Source organism: Sebastes fasciatus, chromosome 23 (genome assembly GCF_043250625.1).
Source record: "Sebastes fasciatus isolate fSebFas1 chromosome 23, fSebFas1.pri, whole genome shotgun sequence".
Lineage (NCBI taxonomy): Eukaryota > Metazoa > Chordata > Actinopteri > Perciformes > Sebastidae > Sebastes > Sebastes fasciatus.
Window position 1 is genome coordinate 21,551,221 of NC_133817.1, and position 16,327 is coordinate 21,567,547.

The following is a 16,327-nucleotide window of genomic DNA, read 5'->3' on the forward strand; positions in this document are numbered from 1 at the left end:
TGTATTTAGTTTGTGAAACATTGGAGGCTACATACATGTGTTTATGTTTAACTTGTAACTGTAACTGATGACCTAGTAGCTACTAACAGATCTGTCACAAATAAAAATGTTATTTAAAAACGTAATAATCCAAAACTTGTGGATGTTTCATTTGTTTAATTGTGTGTCTCTATGTTTGTATTAGTGTTTTATCCCTTAAAAGTCTAACCAGGGACAAGGACCACAAATTGGCTACAGCTAGAAGCCTGATATACGTTCCATCGGTCTCATTTTATTTTACGTAATAATACGTGTATCGTCCCTGTCAAATTAAGGAATAAAGAAAAAAAACATTTTTAAATAGCAAGAATGAAAAAAGAGAGCTCACCTCTGCACACATGTTTATAAGTATATAAAGTATAAATAATACGACATTACAAGGACATTCCCCTCATGCTTAAAACGAAGACGCATTTTAGGCTTTTGGCGACATTTGTACGCCACACATAAAAACTACGCTAACAGCCGCAATTAGGTTAGAAAAACTTTGTGGTTGGGCTTAAAATAGGTACGTAAACTAAGTTAAATAAGTACGGAAAACACGTCAAACACGTCACTCACAAAACAAAACACCGGTCTCCTGGTTGAACAACCCGGTCTCACGGGAATGCGAATAAATACCACGACATTACACCGACATTCTGTGTGTCATGAGTACGCCTTTTACGCTATTTGTTGTTGTTTAGTCATTTGTACGCCACGCAAACGTCCATAGTTAGGCTCAGGCAAGAAAACCACTTAGTTAGGTTAAGGGGAAAACGTCATGGTTGGGCTTAAAATAGGTAAGAAGCCTAAGTAAAACACGTATGGAAACAGCATAACACAACTAAAGAAAACAAGTCATAAACGTCAACAAAACGAAACAACGGTCTCCTGGTTAAAGTCCTGTGTTTGTTGGACCCTTCCACCATCAGCGGTCTTTCTCTCTTTTTATTCTACGTCACTAACTCTCACCATAACATTTATATGTGAATGTGTTTACATTGCAGTCAGTACAGGATACATGGCGTACAAAAGACACACGGAAATCTTTCAAATCAAAAATTTGATTCAAAAAACGTAATAATCTAAAACAGCTACTGAAAATCAGATTATAAAAATATCACTGTTGCAAAAATGTGCTGGAGATAAAATCTTTAAAAAATATATAGGACTCTGGGTGAAGTGCTGTGTATTTATGCTCAGAAAAGCCTGTGTTTACGTACTGAAGACTATCTAGAAACAACCTGCAGAGAGTTATGGACTCATGAGGTCTACTCTGACTGTTATATATCTTTGTTTTCCACCAACGTAGCAGCAGCAGATCTCCGCAGAGGAAACTTTGCGTTGTGGGAAAGCCCCCGACCCTCTGACACATGTCCCCCTCCTCTGTAATTGCGCCAATTACTTTTCCATAACAGCCCTGAAACACTTATGTATGTGGTTAGAATAACAATTTCCACATGAAACACTTGTTCATTCATAAGGTCCAGCAGCGGAGCGGCGAGGGGGGATCCTCCGCAGACGTCACAACGCCGTGCCGTGGAGGCGAGCTGCACTTACATCACATGTTAGAGCTGCTGCACCGTGACGCTGTTTGTTTCCTCAAGTCTGATCTGTGATCAGTGAGTGGCTGAACCACTGAAGCAGATCTGAGTTTCTACTGGATACAAATACATAAATATCTGTTAAACATATTCCATTTCCAGTTCCCATCTGGAATTCTAACATTTTATAATAAGAAGTTTAAAGGGCACTTCCTCTTCCTGTTTCCCTCACATGTCACTAAAATAAAAATGAACTCCTGTTGTCGTCGCTCAGCATCAAACTGTGAAACATCCCAACATGAATCTTTAAACATCCACTTGTTTCCATGTTTCTGCTCTTCAGTTTATATTTAGATTTTTGTGGTTTTACAACACTAAATAAATGAACCAGGTTTGGTCCAAACGGGTCACAGAGTCCAGCCCAGATGCCTGCTTCCTTTCGGACTCGCACTCCGTTTCCATCTGTCCACGTTCAGTTTAAATAACTTTATTAACACCCCTCTGTGAGGATGACATCATGGTAAACACTCTGATTTGATTGGTCGGTTTATATTGGTCTTATCACTGTGTGATGACAGCTGAGATCACACACCCATCTGAAAACACTGAGAGAGGCACGTACAGCTGCTGACAGAGAGGAGGTCAAAGGTCACATTGGTGAGGTCATCTCTGTTGGCCTATTTTATGAACATTATCAATCAGCTTTGTGATCGATTCATAGTAAGATACCGATCATAAGAAAACAGGACGTCAACAAAATCTAAGGTTTAGGTTTGATTCTCATCACATCTCAGGAAATTGTCCAAAACTATTAAAACTCATTTTAACTGTTGTCATTTGATAAGACCATAAGATCTTTTATTTAAGTAAAATTATTTATACCAGCCAATAAAAATACTCATTTAAAAGTAAAAGTTGTGCATTCAAAATTCTAAAAAGAAAAAGTAAAAGTACTTGTTAGGCTGCAGAATGGCTCCTGTTATTATTATTATTATTATTATTATTAATAATAATAATAATAATAATAATAATAATAATAATAATAATAATAATAATATATTATTGGATTATTTTAACTGATACATTAATGTGTAAACTGGTTAATTTCAGTTGCATTTACTGTACAGATTATGTGTATTGGGTATGGGGGTTTTGGCAGAAAAACGGCCTATTTATACGGAAGCCAAGAACGGTCGTGCTTGCAATTATTTTTTTAATGATGTTATCTCGGGTTAATTATTTTGTTCTCTTGAGAAAACAAGCTTTGTTATCTCGAGATAATCAACCCGTTATCACGAGAAAACGAGGTTGTTTCCTCTTATTGCTTATAATGTTTATCAGGGATCAGCAGTGCCATGATTGTTTATATTTAGTTTGTTTTATTTCAAACATATAACAAAAGTGGTTTTCTCGTTATAGCTAAAGTATCTTGTTATCTCGAGAAATCTGCCTTTTGTTTTCTCGAAAATCGCCATAAATTAACCCGTAACTAATGACAAAACAAGCTTTGTTATCATGAGATAACAAAATAATTAACTTGTGATTTCGGCATTAAAAAAATAATTGGCTTCCGTATATTTTATAAATGTATCAATGAATAAGGATTGTTTTATCCACAATGGAAACTAGAACAAACTGTTGACAAAGATCAGTCATCGTGGTAAAATCAGAGGAAATAATTAGTCTTTAAATAAATGTAGTTTGTCCTCAGATAAGCGTCTGAAGATAGATGGAGGTTTTACTAGAAACCAAACACAGATTTTCTGGTAACAGTCGGTGGTTCATTAGTTCATTAGTGAGTAGCGCTGAGAGACTCTTCCACCCAAAACAACCGAAGGATTCCAAATATATCCTGGTTCTCCTCCTAATGAGCTCATCGTACAGTAATCTTTCTATTATTAACTGTGCTGATACAGTAGCCTATCTCTCTCGGCATCGCCTCCTCCTTCAGTCCACTCTATAACATCTCAGAGATGTTGATAAACTATCTCAGTGTATTCTTTAGGATCTCAGAGACGTTAATAAACCTCTTAAGTCTGAACAGGCGGACTGAGAGTGAAGACAGAGCACTAATTGTCCGAAGAAAAAGAAACTGTGTTCTTTGGCATTTCTCCTCGAGTGTTCGCAGAAATCATCTCGGTGTAATGAATCTTTCTGTTTCCCCGTCCAACCCTCTCCTCCACCGGTCGTAACTCTCCTCCACGCGCTCTCTGATCTGTGAATTATTCATCTCAACACTCGTATTTTATTTTGAAATCCCTGCTCTACCTGGGAGCAGGAAGACAACGGTGGATTTTCTACTGCGGTGAACACACAATGAAGGTTTTAAAATATTAAATGTTTATGAGCATTCAGGCTGAAAACTGAATCAAACAGACTTTAGTGAAATGTATTTGTTTAATGTGTGACACTCGGGCTGCAACCAACAATAATTTTCATCATTAATTAACCTGCAGATTATTTTTGTTAGGTCTAATCATCAGGTTTAACCTAGCTCCAGGTCTGAGAAGTGATGCCAATGCGTTCGGTTGTACTTAGCTCCATCCTCTCGTGTCACTTCTGGTTGCAAATAACCAAGATGAAGACGGTCAAAACCAAGATGGTGACGGAAAAAAAACAAGATGGTGACGGTCAAAACCCAAGATGGTGACGGACAAAGACTAAGATGGAGACGGCCAAAAACCAAGATGGTGACAGCTAAGAACCAAGATGGAGACGGCCAAAAACCAGGATGGAGACAGCCAAAAACCAAGATGATGACAGCTAAGAACCAAGATGGAAACAGCTAAAAACCAAGATGGAGACGGACAAAAACCAAGATGGTGACGGACAAAAACCAAGAGGGACGGCCAAAAACCAAGATGGAGACGGCCAAAAACCAAGATGGAGACGACCAAAAACCAAGATGGAGACAGCCAAAAACCAAGATGGCGACGGCCAAAAACCAAGATGAGACGGTTAAAAGCCAAGATGCTGATGATGCTTTGTGTTACGTTAAGTTCGTAAATTACGTTGGTGACGTTTTGGACGTGTTTTCCATACTGATGTTACATTGTTTACGTACTTATTTTAAGCTCAACCATGATGTTTTTCCCAAACCTAACATGGCACTTTAAAAAACGAAAAAAAGTTATCAAGACACGCGGAACTGTCTTTAAAATGTGCTATTTATACACCTTTCCATGCGATCAGGTTTGTATCTGGAATCAAACATCTTCTAAAGACATAGTTTGTATTAAAATACAAGTGTAACATGAATGTAGATTAGATTATGTGTCAACTGTGAGTTGGTTAGATTGAATCTCTCAGCAGGATCAGCTAGTTTAAACTGGTTTAATCCCTGTCTTCATCTCTTATCTCCATCATGTGTTTTCCTGTAATGAACCTCGTTGGCGTTGGCTCGTCCAGCCGTCCTCCAGGCTCCAGGACGCCGTCTGTGTGATCCACCCCGGATCGGGTTACCCTCTCTGGGCGTGGAGCTCGGCGCTGAAAGGTCCTCTTCCTTGTTGTGATTGTGAGCGGGGAGAGGCTCGCCGAGTCCGGCTCCAGGATGCTGAGACGCCGCCGACTTCTGACAACACGCTGTCATGATGATACACCACGAGTACGAGTGAAAATAAAATCCTGATTTCTTACGGTCAAACTACTGAATCCCATTCAGATGAGTCCAGATTCAACGTGGAGAAGGCGCATGTAAGATTCATTCTAGATCTTGTATGTAAAGCTGATATTTAGTCCTGAGGGTGGCGCTGAAGGACGGCTCGTGCAGAGTCCAAAATAGAAATGGTTCATCCTCTAAGGAGCGTGAAGGAGCTCTGTAAACCTCAGTCTGCTTATTATGTTTAGAGATTCCTTAAATTGGATGAACTTGCTGGAGAACTTTGGTCCTTGTGGTGGCGCCAGAGGAGAGTTGAGAGATCATCATTAGGATTCATCCTATGTAGATCATGAATATTCATGAGAACTTAACCCTGGTTCTACTGCCACTGCATGAATTTAAAGTGTGTGTTTCCAGCAAGTGTTGGATAGTTCTACAGCACGTTTTAAAACTAGTACAAAGCCTAAAAATTGCGTAATGTAACTACGAAACTGCATTGTCAATTACGTTCCTAGGTATTTTGTCACAGATTACGTTTGTTTTTGAGGTATCACAAATACGTTTGTAATGATAGTCCGCTGAAGTCCGTGGACGGTGGAGGTCGGAGTGGACGGGTCAAACAAAACGCTGTTCATGTCCTGTGTGAAACCAAAAGTTAACGTTCATTTATTTTATTTTTACATCTGTAACTTAAATAACTTAACAGACGTAGTCATTTTAAGACAGACCAGGATGTTTTAGTAAACTTAACCAAGTAGATTTGTTGCTTTTTTGTTTTGTCGATATTTACGTTAACCACGTGTTTAAAACGGTCTAAAACCGTGACCGTAATATTTTGAACTATGAATCGTTTTGTAAAAATAAGTTATATGATGATGATTTAAATGAATGAGTCTGAAAACGTTAGCTGCTGTACTGTGACGTATTTCACACTGAAACAGAATATTTGATCGTGTACAGCGGTGGAGGAAGTATTCAGATCCTTTATTAATACCACACTGTAAAAATACTTGAGTAAATACACCAGAAGTATTTGGATCCTCTTAAACTTTTTCTAAAAAATACTCATGTTTGATTTTATGGTCAAAACTGAAGATTTGAGTCGTAAACAAGATAAAACCCTGCATGATCTTATGAAGATAGAACGATTAACAGACATGTACTGTGACGTATTTCACAGTGAAACACAATATTTGGTCTGCAGTGGAGGAAGCAGTATTCAGATCCTTCACTGCAGTAGACATACTAATACCACACTGTGGAAATACTTGAGTAAATGTACTTGGTTGCATTCCACGAAGTATCATGAAGTTATTGAGATGTGGTTTTAAATGTTTGGATCATCTCAAACTAAGTTTCTAAAAATTAAACATGTTTGATTTGATTTGATGGATTTTATGGGGAAAACTGATTCAAGATCTACAATAACACATGACAAGACAAGTTGATAAAACCCTCCGTGATGTTTAACAGATAGAAAGAGGAACAGACGGATTAACAGTCTGCAGGTTTTCTCTGCAGTTATCAGTCAATCAGTGGAAACAGCTGCTGTCACATTCAGGTTTCATCCACTTACACTGAAAACACTTTAATAAATTAGATGAAGAATCAAACTTTAACATGTTTCATTATTTTGACTTCTGATGAAACTTGAAATAAATGGCTGCAGGTTTTAACCTCTGTTTGTTTTATGATTTTATTTTATTTCATAAAATGTTAATAAAGTGTTTTGTTTTTATTTTACTGAAATTTTTCTTTTTCATTTTCACTTTGACATTATCTGCTTCATTGATCTTTGTATTTTATTATAAATCTGTTTCTTTCCTTTCCTGTTTTGTTACTTTCCTGTTTAAATAAAGTTATATATTTGAGTTATAACTTAAACAGAAGCTGATTCTTTCCTCTTCTGCAGGTAAACGTGTTGTTTTATTCAGTAAAATCAGCTGTTTTCATGTTTAAACTGTGCAGCAGAACGAGCTTCAACATGGAGCTTTTTTTCATTTTTCTGGATGAATAACGTTTTGATTGATAAAGTGTGTTCTTAAAATGGACTTTATTTCTGGTGATAGCAGCTGATGTGACGATCCAGCCTTCGGGCAGGTCGGAGGTGTTTTCCGTCCTGGTTTCGTGGGCGGTCTGCGGCCGTGAGAAAACTCAGACTCGTGCGTGATTATTTCCACTTTTACCTTCCTCACATTATTTTCTCCGTGTAGTCAGACGCAGTCAGAACACATCCCACTTCCTGTCACTGGATGTGTTTAACAGGATGAATGGCGTGTTTCCGTCCTCCATCATTCACCCAGAGGGAATGTTATAACCTGGTTAATGATGACAGGGGGATCTGAGATCAGTCAGCAGGTCCAGGATGGATGAGTTTGTTCTGGTTTCAGACCAACACGTCAGACCGACTCTGGCCTCTTATTAAATATCATGTGGTTTAACTGCCAGTGGGACCTCAGCTACAGTAATATCTTCTGTGTGCTTTCCTTTGCATGTGTATTATTTCATTTATTTGTTTGATTACACAGTTTTGTAAAGATCTGACAACAGGAATTTTCCCTACTATTGATTAACCAAAAATAAACAACAGTAAAACTAAAAGGTTTTAGTTATTTCTGGTTATTGCCTCTGGTGCCCCGAGAGGCTGCAACATTCACAACGTGACTCTCAGGAATACGTAAAATGACCACGACGTCTTAACATCAACACCACGAGGTGGTCCAGCCTAGTCGCACAACAGTTCGTGAAATAGTCACGAAATTGAATGTATTGATTTGTGTACATAGACATGAATTTCACATTTTTTTCATGATGTCAGCCCGAAATCAACTGATACTGTATATAATCCACGTAATCATGAACCAGGAAGTATAAAGAGTGGTGATTGCTGTGTAGGGAGGAGGTCGGGGTGGATGGGTGGGTCTAAAAACACCAGACCTTCACTAGGAGACCGATGTTGGTGCCCCGTGTGAGGCCAGAAGTCATCCTTGATTTATTTGTCACGTAAGTTCTGTACGTAAGTTACAGCACTTCTGGAGTTATTTTAACCCGAACCGCCATCTTTTCCTCAACCTAACTAAGTAGTTTTATTCTGAAAAGACTGATTCATAAGTAATGGGACGTCTGAACTGGGAGCTGTCACCAGTCCTCCAGGAACCTGGATTACACCCAGAGCCTCTCAGAGTTTGAGTCTCAGCTGGAGTCTGACGTATGAAATGATATTTATAGTCTGTGGTCTGATGAGCTCAGATGAGTCTGTGATGAAGACGAGGATGAAGTGACTGCTGATGACTCAGGATTTGGCTCTTTGACTCTTAATAAACTCTCTGAGGAGCTGAAATCTGAATCTTCTTTTTAATATTCTTCTCTTGGGGTTGTGTTGGATCAGGACTTGCTGGTGGTCCCGGTGGTGGTGTTGGGTTTCCGGCCTCCAGCTGGAGGTCTTCCTGTCCGACACCAGGGGGTCCAATCCGGAGCCAGACCCAGAAACTAAGAGCTTTCACGCTGCAGGACTGACGGGGAAGTTAGTTTGACTTCTACTGGAGGGGAAGGAGTAAAGATGTCCCTAAAATCGTCCCGTAAACACTAAAGTCCCTCTCAGACGTGGTGGTACGTAACGGTGGAGTCGACCGTCCATCAGAGTGGCGCTGACGTTGTCTCAGCTGTCAGCTCGCTGTTGGAAATTATCTTCTTCTCTCAGTCTGTTTGTGTCGGTTGCTTAGAGAGTTCGATTGAACGTCATGAGAAACGATCTGCTCAAAATCTCTACGAACTCACCAACAATCTACAAACTGCTGAAAGTATCAGCAGTTTGATTACTCAGAAATAGTTCTTTCTTTGGTCTCTTGAGGGCAGAAAAACTCCACAATGACTTTGGCACTTTCTAACTTTCTCGCTAGATTTGGAAACTTTTAAAACCTCTTTTGCGACTTTTTGTGTTAGGTATATTCTCCCAACACAGTCTCACAGCAGTTCGTGAAATAGTCACAAAATTTAATTCATTTGACTCGTGTACATGGACACGAACTTTCCTTTTTTTCGTGACACTCAGCACGACTTTCAACAACATATTTTTCATGCATTTTTCCACCTAAAATAAAACTACTTAGTTAGGTTTAGGAAAAGATCCACTTCCTTAGGTTTAGCCAACAAAACTAGTTAGTTGGGTTTAGGAAAAGATCGTGGTTTGGGTTAAAATAACTCCAGAAGTGCTGTAACTCAAGTACAGAAGTTACGTGACAAATAAATCAACATTGACTTCTAGCCTCACCCGGGGCACCAACAGCGGTCTTCTGGTGTTTTTAAAAACACTGAATTGCATACTCATGACACGAGGAATGTCCAGATAATGTTGTGGTATTTATAAACCTTCCCAAAAGCAAACTATTCATAAAACGCGATCACATACAAAGTCAATTCAAAGACGTGAATAGATGCCACTTTGTGGCGGACAATGTAAATATCGCAAGTTTATATTTATATATATATACTGTATATATATATTAGTATGTATATATATATATATATATATATATACATACTATATATACAGTATATATAAACTAAAATTCGAGCAAGAAATTCACATAACGCTGTGTGGTAGAAGCCTATCAGCGTTGAGATTCTCCTCCTGTCCTCACTGTCGTCCTGATGTAGTTGAAGTCAAACTAGTAATTTGCTTCGAGTTTGGTGTGAACACGACATTAATATTATGCCGAATGATCTGTGATCAGCTCCTGTCTGCAGTGAACCCGTGGATGTACAGACAACTATCACTGGATCACTGTGAGACTGAAGAAAAACTTAAAACATGAAGATTCTCAGGGGAGTTCTGCAGCATCTTTTTCTATGGTTTCTAAGTGGATTTATGGACCGAGAGACTCATTATGTGTATATTTACTGTATATATATGATCATGTCTTCATGTTTGGCCTGCAGAGCCTCCATGAACAAACAAGTGTCTTCTAAATTGCTTTTTCAGTTTAAACTTTGTCATCACATCCTGTCTGTCTTCTCAAAGCAGGTCGAACAGGTGACTCATGTGTTTTATTTGCAGGATTTCCTTTGGTATATCATCTCTCAGTGATTACCTGGTGGCCTCTCTGTGACTACATTCAGCTTTTGGTTTATCCTCAGTGATTACCTGGTGGCCTCTCTGTGACTACATTCAGCTTTTGGTTTATCCTCAGTGATTACCTGGTGGCCTCTCTGTGACTACATTCAGCTTCTTGTTCTGGTTTATCCTCAGTGATTACCTGGTGGCCTCTCTGTGACTACATTCAGCTTCTTGTTCTGGTTTATCCTCAGTGATTACCTGGTGGCCTCTCTGTGACTACATTCAGCTTCTTGTTCTGGTTTATCCTCAGTGATTACCTGGTGGCCTCTCTGTGACTACATTCAGCTTCTAGTTCTGGCTTATCCTCAGTGATTACCTGGTGGCCTATCTGTGACTACATTCAGCTTCTAGTTCTGGCTTATCCTCAGTGATTACCTGGTGGCCTATCTGTGACTACATTCAGCTTCTTGTTCTGGTTTATTTTCTCTGAACTCAGCAGCTCTGTCTTTCTTCTCTTTGTGGAAAATGTCCTCCACAAATTAGCTATCCAAACATCGTTCCCAAAACGGACAAATTGAATAATTCGGCCCCAATTAGCAGAACAAACACACACTTCCACGCACGTTAATGGGATTAACGAGCTGCACTTAACCGTCTGTTGACGTTTCCGTCTTTAAACCAACATCCTGTCCTGTAGCGAGGCGGCGTTGATTACCTGCTAACGGCTCAGACACGCTAACAGAGCAAACGGAGCTAACGGAGAGAGGGACGCGTCCAGCTGACGTCCGTCCAACAACAACCGGACGGCATTTGAAGTGAGAGCGAGCGTCCGGCAGACCTGAACAACAACACACACGCTTCCAGGCCACCAAAGAAGAAGAAGAAGAAGAAGAGGCGGCTGGTCAGTCAGTCTGGAGGAGAGCAAACACAAGCAGCTGATTCATTTACACTTTAGAGCTGAAAGGGAAATGACTTTATTTTACTTTGTTGAGTCTTAAATAAAATAAGAGAGGAAAGACGTGAAAACGGAGGCGTCCTGGGTGATCTGATCACTAGTGGACAGCTACAGGTGTGAACGCACCACATTCAGAGGTGGTCTGGACCGCATTGAAGGACCGCCTACTCAACTGACATCCTCTGCGTGAGCGGAAGTACAGCATCATATTAAAGTGTGAAAACTGGCGTTGGAACAACACGTCTGAAAATTTGGAAAACCCAGAGAGATTTGAATGTGTCAAACTTCTGGAACTCGCCAAGGAATAGACCTAGTCTGTCTTGTTTGATTTATTCTTCTTTTAGGCTACATCCACACTCAAACGTTTTCGTTTTAAAATGCATAACTTTTGCTAAGTTTACGCCTAGCGTACACACTACTCTGGCGTTTTCCAGCCCCTAATTTGATTTGGAAACAGTGTATTTGGGCAGACTAATGGACTTATGGTGTATGAGATAAATTGAAGTTTGATTTATGTAAACAGAAATGACCACTAACAGTATCATTTGTCCATTTGTACATGGTAAAGTTTATCAGCCTATTTTATCTGTAGTTTGTGATTTATCCTATAATTATCATTACTGTCAGTGTGTACTTTATTTATTATTATTTATTTTAATTTGTTTTTTATCTTTTCTTTCTTTTTTCCCTTCTTTTTTTTAATTTAACTTGTATATTTTATGTATATTTGTATATTTTTTTATGAAAAATACCAAAATATAGAGGGACAATCATTTACATTTTCGGCTTTATTTGTATGTCTCTGTACCCCTGATGTTACTCCCAATAAATTATTACAGGAAGAAAACGATGACGCAGACGCCCACACTCGCTTCTTGATTGGGTCTCATCAGTCATGACGTGTCCTTCCCTGATTGGTCACGCCCCATCACGTGAAGAAAACAAACGCCATCAGCCTCGACCACCAGTGGTTAATTTCAACATGGATAAGGAGTTACAAGCGTTGCTGACCTTGTTGTCTCTACTAACAGCTGTTGTGCAGTTAAATTCTGTATTTCGCCATTGCTATTCTTCCTTTATAGTATTTTCTGCAACTGAACAAACAACTGTGCTGCTTCCTGTTTACACCGGTGCGCGCATGCCCAGTGTACGTAAATGGTCATGTGATAGGCGTTTTCAGCCGTGGTAGTACGGCCGGAGATAAATTCTGAAACGGCCCTAAAACACTCGTCTGGACGGAGATTGTTTTAGATTTAAAACTCACTTTTGCTATGTTTATGCCTAGCGTTCACACTACCCTGGTATTTTCCAGCTCCTGAAATGGAGACAGAGCCTACGTTTGTTATGTAGCTTAATATACGTAATTTTAAATAAATCAACGTTGACTTTTGGTTTCATACAGGACACAAATGGCGGTCTCCTGGTTGAAAGTCCTGTGTTTGCTTTTGAAGCTATGCTGCATTCACATGGTGTCGGAATAATCTGAACATTCACGTGAACGCCCCTTCAAGTCGGAACAACAACTCTGAAAGTCAGCGAAAATTTTGTTACACGACTGGCAGTGTTAACGTCACATTACACAGAAACATGGCAGACGAAACTTGCACGCTAAAGGCCTTGTGCATTATCGTGGTATTTATACGCCATACGTATTATATACATATTTGTTTTGTGCGAACGGGCTGAGCGGCTGCAAAAGCTACACAATCCTTTTGTGAATTCACCCCTCAGTCTTGTTTATGTTTATTTTATTTGTTATAATTTAGGTGAACTGACCCTTTAATATTATAGAGGACAGTTATGAAATCATTCATTTGCCTCTGTGTTTCATTCAGTCTTTAAAACAGTTGCAGTAGCATGTTTTGGCCACCAGGTGTCACCGTTTTGATGGACTTTAACGCTTTGAAACTAATATTTTAACGGTTCAGTTCTTCAGTTTTGCTTTGTTTCCTGCCTCTCTGCACCATAAAATAATTCAGCTTTCATAGCAGGCTGTGTGTGTGTTTCCATGTGTTTCTGAAGCGGGCCTGTAGCGGGTCAGCTGATCCTCTGTAGAAACTGTTAAGGGTTTGTTGATCTATGTGATTACATGTCGTCTTGGCTCCGGCAGGTCCGAAGATTCGTGGGAGGTTCTGAGAAACTTTAATTCGAGGGAAAGTGTTTGGCTGGTGTGGATGGAGCTTTTAGCACATTCCTGTGCAGCAGAACGTAGACGTGGTCTGGGTTCAGTCCTGGTTCGGCCCGGCTCAGCTCTCCTCCTGCTGCTGCAGAAAACTGGGCAAACTTAACGCCAGTCAATCAAACGGCGAGTCTGAGTCAGCAGGTTGTGATTCGGCACTGCTGCCGATAACTGAGCTGCTTTTACTCTTCACACTGAAGAGAGGACACATTGCTATGAATTGGGCCGATTCAGAAGATCATGACTCTGGTTCTGACTCTGGTCCTGACTCTGGTCCTGGGGGTTGGACCTGACCACAGTCTGGTCTCAGGCTCTGCCAGGTTTACTGTTCTGTGGTCTGGGTCTGGGTCTGAAGGCTTCGAGTGGCGAAGCCTCAAACCTCAGAATCCACAGGACATAAAGTTGTTAGTGTCGGGGATTCAGGGAGCCGCTGGCAGCTGGAGGCGAGGACGGACCTGACACCAGGACGGACCCGACACCAGGATGGACCCGACACCAGGCTGGGCTCAATGTGGTGGTGAAGGTGGTGGTGGTGATATCCGCCGTCAGACCGATAGCCAATGGGTTCAGAGACAAACTCAAAACGTTCCTGTTTTCCCAGAATGATGGTTAATTACTGTGTCCGTGTGTGTGTGTGTGTGTTTGTGTGTGTGTGTGTGTGTGTGTGTGTGTGTGTGTGTGTGTGTGTGTGTGTGTGTTCTCGTACATCTATCTTTGTGAGGACCAGTGTGAGCTTCAGACCTTCAGAGTGAGGACATCTTTGGAAAGTGAGGACATCTTTGGCTGGTCATCACTTTGGGACAGACCTTCAAAGGCCTGTTTGTTCAGACTTGGTTTTAAGGTTCAGGATAGAATTAGGTTTAGGTTAGGGTTAGGGTTGGGTTCTGGCATTTATGCACATGCCAGTGAAACAGGAAGCAGATTTGTCTACCCGACAAATGGTTGCTTAGTTACAGAAAATACAGCAGAGCATTTATGCTTTGTTCGTTTACAGTTTCTGTGTGACCTTCACAATAGTTGTGCAGAACAAAATCAGCAGATAACTAAAGGAAAGTCCTCCGTTATATGTCCATCCATCACAATCCTCAAAGCCACAAACCACTTTCAAATGTTTGTTCCGTACGGCTGCTAACGCCGCTAGACACACCGCTTGCAAATCGTTCGAATAATAGCAATAATAGCAACTCGTTATCCATGTTGAAATTAACCGCTGCTGGTCGAGACTGATGTTTGTTTTCTTCTGGAAAAGCTTCATGTGATGAGGAAAGATATGGGCGCCTGCATCATCGTTTTCAAAGGTCTCCGTTTTAGGAGCTCGAAAACGCCGGAGTAGTGCGGACGCCAGGCGTAAACGTAGCAAATATTATGCTTTTTTAAAACAAAAACGTATTAGTGTGGACGTAGCCATAGTTGTGATGGTTAGGGTAAGGGTTTATGCTGCTTATATACTTATGTTTATGCCTATATATTTATATTTAGTCTGAATCACTTTGAGTTTATGTGTAATGTAATAAAACTGCCATTATTTCTGCGCCAGTCTTTTATCAAACATCCTCAAACACTTTTTTGCTGGGGACGCACTTTTTTAAAAACGACAAACCGTCGCGACACAATTCACAACAGGTCTTAAAATCGTGAGAAGAGCAAATTTGTGCATAAATGAACGTTCCTGACCAGTTTTACCACCATTTCCACATCAACTCATATTATCTTGAACAGAAGTTCAAAGGTGAACTGCAGATATAAATGTTAATGATGTTAATGCTAATTGATTTGGCGACACTGATAAAATGTCTTTAGGAATGACTTCTTTAAACCACTGAAGTGTTTATAGACCTATATCTAACCTTCCCTTTACCTCCAAAATACTCGAAAAAGTAGTTGCCAGTCAGCTGTGTGACTTTCTACAGAACAATCATTTATTCGAAGATTATCAGTCAGGATTTAGAGTGCACCATAGCACAGAGACAGCATTAGTGAAAATTACAAATGACCTTCTAATGGCATCGGACAAAGGACTTGTCTCTGTACTTGTCTTGCTAGATCTCAGTGCTGCTTTCGACATCATTGACCATGACATCCTATTACAAAGACTGGAACATTTAATTGGCATTAAAGGAACTGCACTAAGTTGGTTTAAGTCCTATTTATCAGATCGATCTCAGTTTGTACATGTCAACGATGAGTCCTCCATGCACGCCAAAGTTAGTCACGGAGTTCCACAGGGTTCTGTACTTGGACCAATTCTATTTACCTTATATATGCTTCCCTTAGGCAATGTTATTAGAAAACACTCCATAAACTTTCATTGTTATGCAGATGATACCCAAGTATATCTATCAATCAAGCCAGACGAAACAAACCAGTTAACTAAACTTAAAGCATGCCTTAAGGACATAAAAACCTGGATGACCTGCAATTTCCTGATGTTAAACTCAGACAAAACTGAAGTTATTGTACTAGGCCCTGAGCACCTCCGAAACAAATTATCTAATGATATAGTTACTTTAGATGGCATTGCCCTGGCCTCCAGCACCACCGTAAGGAACCTGGGAGTTGTCTTCGACCAGGATATGTCCTTTAACTCTCACATAAAACAAACCTCACGGACTGCCTTCTTTCATCTACGTAACATTGCGAAGATCAGGCACATCCTGTGTCAAAATGATGCAGAAAAATTAGTCCATGCATTTGTTACCTCTAGACTCGATTACTGCAATTCCTTATTATCAGGCTGCTCCAATAAGTCTCTAAAGACTCTCCAGTTGATCCAGAATTCTGCAGCACGTGTACTGACTAGAACTAGAAAAAGAGATCATATTACGCCTGTATTAGCTTCTCTGCACTGGCTGCCTGTAAAATCCAGAATAGATTTTAAAGTCGTCCTCCTCACCTACAAAGCGCTAAACGGTCAGGCCCCATCATATCTTAAAGAGCTCATAGTACCCTACTACCCCACTAGAGCACTGCGCTC